The following is a 12,928-nucleotide window of genomic DNA, read 5'->3' as shown; positions in this document are numbered from 1 at the left end:
GCCCATTTCAGTCATCATTTCCTCACTGTCATGTTGTCCCTAACCTGTGATGACTTTGTTTCTTCTATATAGAACATGTAAGGATAATTGACAACGGGCCGATGAATTATTAGAAAAGTAATGCACACCGGAGGGGGTGATGCAGCCACGACGAGAAGCGGAGTAATTCTTTTTCTAATAATTCAACAGCCCAAAGTCAATTATTCCACTTATACTATGGTTACCACACCTCAAGACATCAATCAGATGATATATTTAAAGGGATTGAGCTAATCCCTGGTCTCCGGAGTTGAGCAGAATCTCAACCAGGCCAGCAGCATTCAGTCAACTAGACTCATTCCCAGCAACAGACTCCACCCTTAGCCCGGCTCTCACCTAACGGCCAGCAGCTCAGGTTAAACTGTGCTGGGAGTGATATTTCCATCACTTTCCCCAGTTCCTTCCGCTACTTTCAATTTATAAGAACTATTTTTAATTAGATGTCCAGCTTTCCCACACCCAAAGCACCTTATTCTTGCAGTTGTGACAAAAATAACATACTCAAAGTCATCAGCACAAAACCTAAGTGACAAGTCTAACTCAGCATCATCTGGAACTACTATGTATGCAAAGTGCCTAAAGGAGATGATATGTTTCAAAAGAGGGGATTCGGTACTTATCAGGATTTTTTTAATTGGCGACACCAGTTTTACAGGGACAGGGCCTGAGTTAAAATATCATCACTCATGAATGGGGGAACATTAAAGCAGCACTCTTAGATGGTAATGTGAGGGGAAGGGCAGAAACAAACTCACCGCCAACCATAACTCCATGCTAAACAACAATATTTGCTTTATCAATACTGTCAAGAAAACTTACAGCTGCGTTAATCACTCTCGAGACTGATAAAATAGACTCAAGCCTTACAACCTCTCCAATAGCCAAGCAACATTGTTCAACACTCGCCATGGACGACACTTTAAGAGCATGACGCTGTGTAAGTGAGCTCAAATTCACACCTGGGGCCAACATATCTCCCTGATAAGCAGGCAGTATGCAGCCCAAAAGTAAAGCAGAAACAACAGCTCCAAGAACCCACCACTAGAGAAAGAACAAGCAAGAAAACAGAAAGAAAAAAGGTCACTCACAGAGAGCCACTCACGCACTTGCACCACTCCGTTCAATCGCCCTCGAGAATCACACCGGAAGTGAGAGAGAGAACTTGTTTGAATTAGGCTACCTCTTTGCGACTCTAAACAGCACTGTCTCCTCGCTAGTGAGAAATGTAATGTGTGGCCTTTAAGTTGCTCAGTATAGAGGTTAACTGATCAAATTGCATGGGCAGCGCTGACAACACATTTTTGTGCAAACTGCGTGACCGTTATTACAGTTAACTCAATCAGATCTCCCTTGAACTATGTTCGCTGTGCGTTTGCTGAATATAATTGCAGATCTCAAAACGTTTGTCAGGAAATCAGATTCAAACATTCAACGTTCCCATAGTATAAGAACCAGAGGTGGAAAGTAACGAATTACATTTACTCGCGTTACTGTAATTGAGTAGCTTTTTTGTGTACTTCTACTTTTTTAAGTATTTTTTTTAATCTGTAATTTTACTTTTACTTAAGTATATTTAGTTTGAAGTATTGTACTTCGCTACATTTTAAAACACATTAATTACTGAGTAAAAAAAAAATCGCTCCCTGGAAGCTATGTCAGTAAATAATGGGCAGGAGGGCAAACTGGCGCTAAAATCACAAGACAGATGCAGACGGACAAAACAGGCGTTAGTGGTGCAGACACCGCTGAAAACGAAACCCCGTCATATTCTGAAGTTGAACTTGAAGGAAATGAAGTGAACCCCTGCCCATATTTATACTCTATTATGCTGTGTATGCTGTGCTTGCCTAGGGAGACCAAACTAGCAGTTTATAAAATCTCGACAAGACATCAACCCCACGTAATGTAAAAAAAAAAAAACCAACGGTCAAATATGTACTATTGTGTATTATGTATTGTGTTAATCAGCTACAAGTCGGCTGACTCGATTTTCTTCTCATACATTCCCGCAGCGTCCCAGTGCATTTCCCTAAAGAAGCCGAGCGACTTCAATGGGGCTTTCTTTGAACAGTTTTTTTCTGTGCTCCGAAGCTAGACGGTCATTGGATAAATGCTGCGATTATGTCCCGCCCACGGACGCTCAGCGTCTCTGGAGGTGAATGAAGATTGGGCTTCCGCGTGATGATTGGAGGATCTGTCGATCTCCTTTTGACTGACAGCGGTCTGCACCATAAGAAGTCGGTGAAGCTGTTTCACGCTCAGTCCCATGATCGCGGATTTCTCAAGTGTATTCGAAAGACAAACTGCGGCAATATTTCTTGATATTTGTAAAATGCAGAACCACCACAAAATTGAATTGGTAACTAAGATTGAAAATGTGCGCGCGCACGCACACGCACGCACACGCACACACACACACACACACACACACACTATAGCCATCTAGTGGTTAAAGTGATTTATTACAATTTTTAAACTGAATTTCCCCAAAAATGGGCAAAAATCTTACATTAAACCTTATAAAATTATCCATGGTATCCCCATGTATGAAAGTTAGAAATCTGGGTCTTTTATGAAGTGAATTTTACCTGAAATGCTTTTTTCTTTTTTTGTAAAAAAAAAAAAGCCTATTTAAATAAATATTTATTTATTTATAGAAATGTAAAAGATTTAAATCCTCCAAAAACTGTACAAAGTTTAGTAAAAACATAATTGAACAGAGTAAAATTATATTTGTAAAAAATTTAAATATTTTACTATTACAAAATGAAATGTTATTGTCTGGGGTCAAAAAGACCCCGAGTGTCACTACAAATGAAGACCATCAGAGGGTTATAATGTAGGCCGAAAATGAGCTTCCCCTCTTTGAAAGACCAGCAGCCGCCAATGATATATATATATATATATATATATATATATATATATATATATATATATATATATATATATATATATATATATATATATATTTATTAAATATATATTTATATTTATATATATATATATATATATATATATTTTTTTTTTTTTTACTAACTAAGAGACTTGCGTTTTAGACACCATATTGCCGGTTTTTGCTCTATTTCTACAACAAAAATTTATTCCAAACACAGCCACCAAAGCAAAATTTTGCATCTCTGAGCAACATGACAGTGTTTCGTTTCTGAATGAATCAACCGTTTAAATGATTTGGTTCAATCGCAATGACTCACTTATTAACAGTGACTTGCTGACACATACTGGCCATTTTAATTTCACATTTAAAGTATCTTTTGATTTTTTTTTTTTTTTATAATTAAGTTTTTATAATTTCAAATGAGTATTCAACATTTTATGTCTTGTATATCAAAACATTATTCATGCATTGGTAACTGCAGGTTAAATGCATTCTTGTCCTGCACTAAACAGTGTGTAAATACATCTAAATGCCACGTCCGATGAAGCTTTTGCATTTCCTCTGTATTGAAAAGATGAGTTTGTTGATAATGATTTGCCTGGTAACAGCCCAAATGTTTTATTATTCTAAATAACTGATTCCTTTAATTAAAAACAACTAGTTTGAGGTTAATATACCTATCCCAGGGGTGTCAAACTCAGTTCCTGGAGGGCCGTAGCCCTGCAGAGTTTAGTTCTAACCCTGCTCCAGCACACATATCATGTAGTTTTCAAATAAACCTAAATGATTAGATTAGCTGGATCAGGTGTGTTTAATTAGGGTTAAATCTAAACTGTGCAGGACTGTGGCCCTCCAGGAACTGAGTTTGACACCCTTGGCCTGTCCCATTTTTGACTCCCTCCCACTGTTAAAATGTAACTAAGTAATTTTTACTCTGAGTAAATTTTAAATGAGCTACTTTTTACTTTTACTTGAGTTGATTTTTTAGACTGGTACTTTTACTTGTATTTAAGTAAAATTTCATTAATGTAATGGTACTTTTACTTGAGTAGAATATTTTTGTACTCTTTCCACCTCTGATAAGAACATATATTGTGCTGGTCCTTCTTTTGCATCCAATTGCAATAGGGAATGAAGCCTTTATTCTTTACATAAAGGTGGAAAAGCATCATTAAGGTATCATAAAATGTAATCCATATGGCTCATGCACTATATTCAAACTCTTCTGAAGTCCTAGGATAACTTAGTGTAAAAAACGGACTAAAATGTAAGTAATTTACTGATAATATTTCAGTTATTTACAGTTAACTTCTGTGATAACTGCATCATAATAGCAATTCATCATAAATTGAACACTTTGCCTCATGAACTCTCATCATCTCCCATGGGAGGAAGCCAATTTTTTCAATAAATGTTGGTCTGTTACTCACATAAAGCTACTGCATGACTTCAAAGGTTCTATGTACAACTTTTATGATAATTTTATAGTGCTTTCAAATCTTGAATGCTTCTTTATCCATTCACTGTACTGTACACTCTCAGAAAAAAAAGATTGATTGGGGTGATACCCTTTCAAAAATTACCACTATGTACACTTTAGGAGCTAATATGCACTTAAAAGTACTGATATGTAACTTTAAGGTATTAATATGTACCATTTAGAGGGTAAATAAGGTACAAAGATCTACCTATTAGCTTTCGTACCTTAGGATGCGGCCCCAGTGACAGCTTTATGCACTTTTTAAGTGAACTATGCCTTTAACTATGATTCATACAGGATAACTTTAACTCTCCACCTCCCTCATTCACTCACGCACAAGTACAGTCTTTAGTCTAAATCCTCAGGCCTCAGTCCACACTTCCTGAGTGTACGTCTGACGTATGGTATGTCTTCCTGCAGAAACTACATACTCCTGTACAGAACCAGCATCATGTCCAGTAACAGACTGTGCTCCCTCCTCCTGCAGAAACAACAAAGAACCCACTACATAACCTCCGAAAGTCAAATATACCTCCTATAAACTTATATTCATAATATACATGCGCATATGTTTGTTTGATCAACAGATGCTCACAACTGCTAATAGAGGTTTTGGGGTTTGTACAGCAGCTGTTTGTTCAGCAGCTCTTGTTTCTGGTTTTAGATCTCTGTATACTCCTCCGCAGGAACGCTGAAACCCTTCACATTGACTAAAGCAGCATTCACTTCCTGCTGACCAACCAGAAACAACGTCATTAACATAAAAAGGTTACCTACAGCCTAAACACTGTATAATGATTAAGGCTGATGTAGATGATGGTGAGAGATAACAATCATTCAGTGTTCGTTGTGACTCTGTGTGTGTGTGTGTGTGTGTGTGTGTGTGTGTGTGTGTGTGTGTGTGTGTGTGTGTGTGTGTGTGTGTGTGTGTGAAGTGTTTGTGTCTGGACTGCTGCATTCTGTAAAGGGTGCCGAGTTGATCTCCCTCAAAAAAGACTTGAGTTTCTGTCTCAAACCTGCATTTTCCAAGCACACCTGTAGAAACAGTATGCATACACACAATGTTTCCACAAAAATTCTAAGCAGCAAAACTGTTTCTAGAGCACCAAATCAGCATATTAGAATGATTTCTGAAAGATCATGTAACACTGAAGGCTGGAGAAAATTCATCCTCGTAATCAAAGTATACATAAAAGAATAAATATAATTTTAAAATATATAAAAATACAAACAATTATTTAAAATTGTAATAATAATCAACAAGATGATTGTTTTAGTGAATTTATGCTCAAATAAATGCAGCCTTAGTGAGCAACAAGAGCCTTCTCTCAAAAACATTGTAAATCTTATGACCCCAGTGCACAAAATATATGCTCTGAAGAGCTTTCTAAAGAGACAGAATGTTCTGGTCTGTTCGCTGAGGAATTGAAAAAAATGGGTTTAATTAGCTTAAGTATGTTTGCAGAAATCAAGATAAGAACAATGGAATGAGGTAACACAATGAAATGAAGTAATTATACAAACTTCAGTTCAAGTTGTGCAAACCCTTATATACATAGTTTATATATATATATATATATATATATATATATATATATATATATATATATATATATATATATATATATATATATATATATATATATATATACAGTATATATGGTTGAGAGCCTGCATGTAAGACCTGTGTGTTCTCACCATAGACTGTATAAAAACATGGACATAGTGCCCGTGACGTCACCCGTAGTCTCCTGAAGTGTGTTTTTGAAGCCTAAAGTGTGTAGAGCGGGCCGTCGCCATCTTGGCACCGCGTCACCGCGCAACTCTGCCGGACAATCAAAAATGGGCAAAAAGGCGGGAGCTAGTTGCTAAAGCCACACCCACCTAGCAAGACGGCCGTGTCAGCAGCGGCAATCCACCTGTCACTCAAGTGGCTACGCCCTTAATTATGCAGAACTTTAAGTCTTAATATAATTTAAACGGATGAGTTATAAAAAAAATTCACCCCCCCTCACAGTTGTCATGAAGGGCAAAATTAGCTATTTAGACCAAAATCATTTTTTGAACCAGGCTGTAAACATGTTTTTTTCCTGCTGTAAAGTTGGGCATTTTAACATGGCGAGTCTATGGGACTGACTCCCTTTTGCAGCCAGCCTCAAGTGGCCAGTCGATGATTTGCAGTTTTAGTCACTTCCTTATTGGCCTCACGAGAGAGAGAGCGGGAGGTTGGCGCTCGGTTCTCACAGGCACACAGACAGACAACCACTCTGAAACTCTTCTCTGCATTTTGCCATTTTCTTGCAGACCTCCTATTCAAACTTTAGCTTCTTAAGATGTATTAAGATGTAAGGAATGATCTGCCTAATATGTTGTTTGCAGTTTTGCAGGCTTTAAAGTTTTAAATAAGCTTTGTTTTTCAATAATTAGCATGGTCATACTCAATACAGGATTGTATCTTCAACCATTCCACACTCTTTTACGCCCAGACGTTGTCGGAGCACCAGTCTGAAATGCTTGTGTGTGACAACTTATGGCTGTTCCTCTCGACCCCCTGCACCTCTCTTCCAGCAGTGTCCTTAACTCCTTTACAAGGTGCTTGGAGGAGGAATGTGTGCATCATAAAATGGGAAAAATATCCAATGGGTCAATACACTGTCAGAGATATTGCACAATTTGAGCTTCTACATATATGTCCCAGGGATTGTGTGAAACAAAGAGGGAGAGAGAGAAATGATGAGACACAGCTTAGTGCTGCCATTGCCAGCTGTGTCAGTGTCAAAGGGCAGAGATTCCTGATGCTCTGTATCTCGGTGTCTTAAAGTCTAGTTTAACTGTCATTTGCCTTGACATTTATTCTTTTTTTTATTTTTTAGAACTAGCTGCAATGGGTAAAAACATAGATCTGTTACAATTTTATAAAGGTATAATCATTATTGTTGGATATAGGTATAACCCAATATACTTTAGGTGGAAAAATACAATTATAAATATGAAAATTAATATATTTAGTAGACGCTTTTATCCAAAGTGACTTACAGTGCATTCAGGCTATACATTGTTTTTTTTTTTTAACAGCATGTGTGTTTCCTGGGAATTGAAGCCATAACCTTTTGTGCTGCTAACGCAATGCTGCACCACTATCACTGCACCACAGGAATATATATAAATTAGACAAAACAAGCACTGAAATAAACTATAACTACTAAAAATAATAAAAATAGTGAACTTTTATCACAAATATATAAATATATATATCTTCTTCTTCTTTTTCTTTCGGCTGCTCCCATTAGGGGTCGCCACAGCGGATCATCCGTCTCCATACCACCTTGTCCTCTACATCTGCCTCTTTTACACCAACTACCTGCATGTCTTCCCTCACCACATCCATGAACCTCCTCCTTGGTCTTCCTCTTTTCCTCCTTCCTGGTGGCTCCATCCTCAGCATTCTCCTACCAATGTAATTCATGTCCCTCCTCTGCACATGTCCAAACCATCTCAATCTCGCCTCCCTCACCTTGTCACCAAAACGTCCAACATGCGCTGTCCCTCTAATAAACTCATTTCTAATCTTGTCCATCCTCGTCACTCCCAACGAAAACCTTAACATCTTCAGCTCTGCTACCTCCAGCTCCGCCTCCTGCCTTTTACTCAATGCCACTGTCTCTAACCCATACAACATCGCAGGTCTCACCACAGTCCTATAAACTTTTCCTTTCATTCTTGCAGATACTTTACTATCACAAATCACTCCTGTCACTCTTCTCCACCCACTCCACCCTGCCTGCACTCTTTTCTTCACTTCCCTAACACACTCTCCATTACTTTGCACTGTTGACCGCAGGTACCTGAACTCCTCCACCTTCTTCACCTCTTCACCCTGTAACCGCACCACTCCACTGCCCTCCCTCTCATTTACGCACATGTACTCTGTCTTACTCCTACTGACTTTCATTCCCCTCCTCTCCAGCACGTACCTCCACCTCTCCAGGCTCTTCTCAACCTGCTCACTACTCTCACCACAAATCACAATATCATCCGCAAACATCATAGTCCAGGGAGACTCTTGTCTGACCTCGTCCGTCAACCTGTCCATCACCACTGCAAACAGGAAAGGGCTCAGGGCCGATCCTTGATGCAGTCCAACCTTCACCTTGAACCAGTCTGTCGTTCCTACTGCACACTTCACTGCAGTCACACTGTCCTCATACATGTCCTGCACCACCCTCACATACTTCTCTGACACACCTGACTTCCTCATACAATACCACAGCTCCTCTCTTGGCACTCTGTCGTACGCTTTCTCTAGATCCACAAATACACAATGCAGCTCCTTCTGTCCTTCTCTATACTTCTCCATCAACGTTCTCAAAGCAAATATGGCATCTGTGGTGCTCTTCCTCGGCATGAAACCATACTGTTGCTCACAGATGGTCACCTCTTCTCTCAGCCTGGCTTCCACTACTCTTTCCCATAACTTCATGGTGTGACTGATCAACTTAATTCCCCTGTAGTTACTGCAGTTCTGCACATCTCCCTTATGCTTAAAGATCGGTACCAGCACACTCCTTCTCCATTCCTCAGGCATCCTCTCACCTTCCAAAATCTTGTTAAACAATCTGGTTAAAAACTCCACTGCCATCTCTCCTAAACATCTCCATGCTTCTACCGGTATGTCATCTGGTCCAACTGACTTTCCACTCTTCCTCCTCTTAATTGCTGCTCTCACTTCCTCCTTACTAATCCTATCCACTTCCTGCTTTACTAACACCACATCATCCAACCTTCTCTCTCTCTCATTTTCCTCGTTCATCAGCTGCTCAAAATACTCCCTCCATCTTCTCAACAAACTCTCCTCACTAGTCAACACATTTCCATCTCCATCCTTTATTGCTCTAACTTGCAACACATCCTTCCCAGCTCGATCTCTCTGCCTGGCCAATCGGTACAAATCCTTTTCTCCTTCCTTAGTGTTCAACCTCTCATACAGCTCCTCGTATGCCTTTTCCTTGGCTTTCGCCACATCCCTCTTTACCTGTTGCCGCATCTCCTTGTACTCCTGCCTACTTTTCTCATCACCCTGTCGATCCCACTTCTGTTTTGCTAACCTCTTTCCCCTTATGCTCCCCTGCACTTCCTCATTCCACCACCACGTCTCCTTGTCTTCCTTTCTATTTCCAGATGTCACACCAAGTACCTTTCTAGCTGCCTCCCTCATCACTCCTGCGGAAGTTTCCCAATCATCCAGCACCTCTTCACCACCACCTAGCCTCTGTCTGACCTCTTCCCTGAACCTCACACTACAGTCTTCCTCCTTCAGTTTCCACCATCTTATTCTTCTTTCAGTCCTTACTCTCCTCCTCTTCTTCTTCGTCTCTAAAACCATCCTACAGACCACCATCCGATGCTGTCTAGCTACACTGTCCCCTGCCAACACCTTACAGTCTCCAATCTCCTTCAGGTTGCATCTCCTACATAGAACATAGTCCACCTGTGTGCACCTTCCTCCACTCTTATAGGTCACCCTATGATCCTCCTTCTTCTTAAAATACGTATTCACCACTGCCATTTCCATCCTTTTAGCAAAATCTACCACCATCTGCCCTTCCACATTTCTCTCCTTTAGGCCATACCTACCCATAACCTTCTCATCACCTCTGTTCCCCTCACCTACATGTCCATTAAAGTCTGCCCCAATCACCAATCGTTCATTTCTAGGTACACCATCTACCACTTCATCTAATTCACTCCAGAATCTTTCCTTCTCCTCCATCTCACAGCCGACTTGTGGAGCATAGGCACTGATGACATTTATCATCATCCCTTCAACTTCCACCTTCACGATCATCACCCTATCAGAAACTCTCTTCACCTCCACTACACTCTTACTGTACTCTTCCTTCATAATCACCCCTACACCATTTCTCTTTCCATCCACACCATGATAGAACAGTTTAAACCCACCTCCAATGTTTCTGGCCTTACTCCCTTTCCACTTGGTCTCCTGAACACACAACATATCTACCCTTCTCCTCTCCATCATATCAGCTAACTCTCTCCCTTTACCAGTCATAGTGCCAACATTTAAAGTACCAACCCGAACCTCCACTCTCCTACACATCTCCTTTCCCCGTCGCCTCTGTAGACGTCTTCCTCCTCTCCTCCTCCTCCTTCGGCCGACAGTAGCCCAATTTCCACCGGTACCCTGTTGGCTAACGATACCTGAGGCGGTCGTTGTTAACCCGGGCCTCGACCGATCCGGTATGAAATTCTTATTCGTGACCCGCATATTTGATTTGGCACATGTTTTACGCTGGATGCCCTTCCTAACGCAACCCTCCCCATTTATCCGGGCTTGGGACCGGCACTAAGAGTGCACTGGCTTGTGCCTCCCTAATGGCTGGGTTTATATAAATATATATATAATATATATAAATATATTTGTATTTATTACAAGCGCTAAATATTTTATCATTTTTATCAGGTAAAGTACATTCAACAATTAAAGCTTCTGGAATTCTGAAATGTAATTATTGTGTTGTTACTAGACAATGGCGCCTCGGCCTTGGAAAAAAAGGTTGAAAACCAATGCTTTATATGCAACTCACGCACTAAACAAACAGTGCAATTCTCACCAATAGATGGCAGGCTTTACAACGCTATTTTTTTTTCTTTTGTATAATTATATAACATTCGTGTAAATTATGTAAAACATGCCCCTTTATCTGGACTATTGAATAAAGTCTCCTCAACGAATATAGTGCTGCAAATATCAATAATATGTATTTTTATTATTTTTAATGGACATCAAAACTCAAGACTGTATGCACACACACACACACACACACACAACTTCATGTATTTCAAATTCTAAAATGCATACTTTCAGAAGTAAAATGCAAACCGGTTTTGTTTAACACTAAACTACCTGTTTAAATGAGCAGGGGGTGGACTGGATTGACCCCTGAACAGTATTTCTGGAAGAGGTTCTACTGGAACCCATCGGACCGGATTCCAGTTGCAAAGTGGGTCAGGGGGAGAGAGAGCTCATCTTTCCAGGGGAATTAATTTTATTGCAGGCAACTAACAAGTCACACAAGCTCACAGGAAATAGAGTTTAAAACTTCCAACCCAAAGTTATAGAATTTTCAGAGTTCTACAACTTCAGTGGAATCCGGAGGGTTTCAGAAGTTCACTTGGATATTTTCTTAAAGTTCTAGACCCAAACACATTCCCTGGGAATTACAGAGACTATGTTGAATCATATCTCCAGAGCTGTGCTGGATGTGGCACTGGCAGAAACAAACAACTGTCACGGCATGTCAAGATGAGGCCTGCGTCTGCATACGGATCACTCTCGAGAACACAAAAAGAGATGCATTTCTTGGGATGTGCATATTAGAGTAGAACTGTTCGAGGAAAATGCACCAGAGGAGAAACTCAGCACTACTCTTCCATGCCAGTCAAGTCACTCTCACAGATCTATTCAAACAGCAGGTTACTGTTAGAGCTCAGTGGATGACGGGTGTAGTTTTAACCACAGCCTTGGAGAAGCATTAGCGTGAAAATGGATATCAGCTGCTAGGATAGAGCATGTGTTTGTGAAGATCAGCTAGTTTGATTCCAGCTGCTTGTTTCTGAGATGATGTGGTATACAAAATTCTCTTTACCAACCAAATGGCCTAAAGGGGGAATTCACTCAAACATTAAAATTCTTTGTCATTCCAAACCCAGATGACTTTCTTCTTTTGAGCAACAGTGTTATCTAATACTTAAATAAATAAATAAACTGGTCATTGAAATACACTGAAATTACTAAATGTGATATAAAAAAGGTATATACAAATACAAGAAAATGATAAAGGACATCGCAAAATTACTAAAATGAAAATATAAAAAAGCTATATATTATCACGATAGCATATAAAATAATAATAATTAAACTACATTTTATGAAAACCATGACCATGAATGCCATGGTCCAAACAAAAACCCCACCGCCAAAAAAATATTTTTGTGTCTTCCACAGAAGAAAGTACAAATTAGGGCAAATAAATGACAAATGTCATTTTGGATGAACTATCCCTGTACTTCTTATCTCCAATTCTGAATTTACCTAGGGCCCTATGATTTATAATAAATCAGTTTAACGTGGAATGTCACAGAATTTGTCACATTTTGAATAAATTTTCAAATTTATGAGGACAGGTGATTTCAGCATCTGCACTCTCACTAATTGACGATGTAAACACGTGAAGAACAAATCCAGAGCTTCTCTGATAGTCATTTTAGGAGCATTTGACCATTTAATTTGTGTAAAACTAGCGTCATATAACATACACAGAACTGTAAAGGTATTCACGGCAACCCGTCAAAATAAAAGCCCGGTTTGATTTGAAGATTACTATTTTTCTGTAGAATGTGCATAGCCTACTACTACTACTAAAATAAAAAAAAACAAATTTTTTTAAGGAATAATCACACAAAATTTCTTCCATATCCATATTTAAATTTTA

The sequence above is a fragment of the Carassius carassius genome, chromosome 31 (assembly GCF_963082965.1).
Source record: "Carassius carassius chromosome 31, fCarCar2.1, whole genome shotgun sequence".
Taxonomy (NCBI): domain Eukaryota; kingdom Metazoa; phylum Chordata; class Actinopteri; order Cypriniformes; family Cyprinidae; genus Carassius; species Carassius carassius.
Note: the sequence above shows the minus strand (reverse complement) of the source record.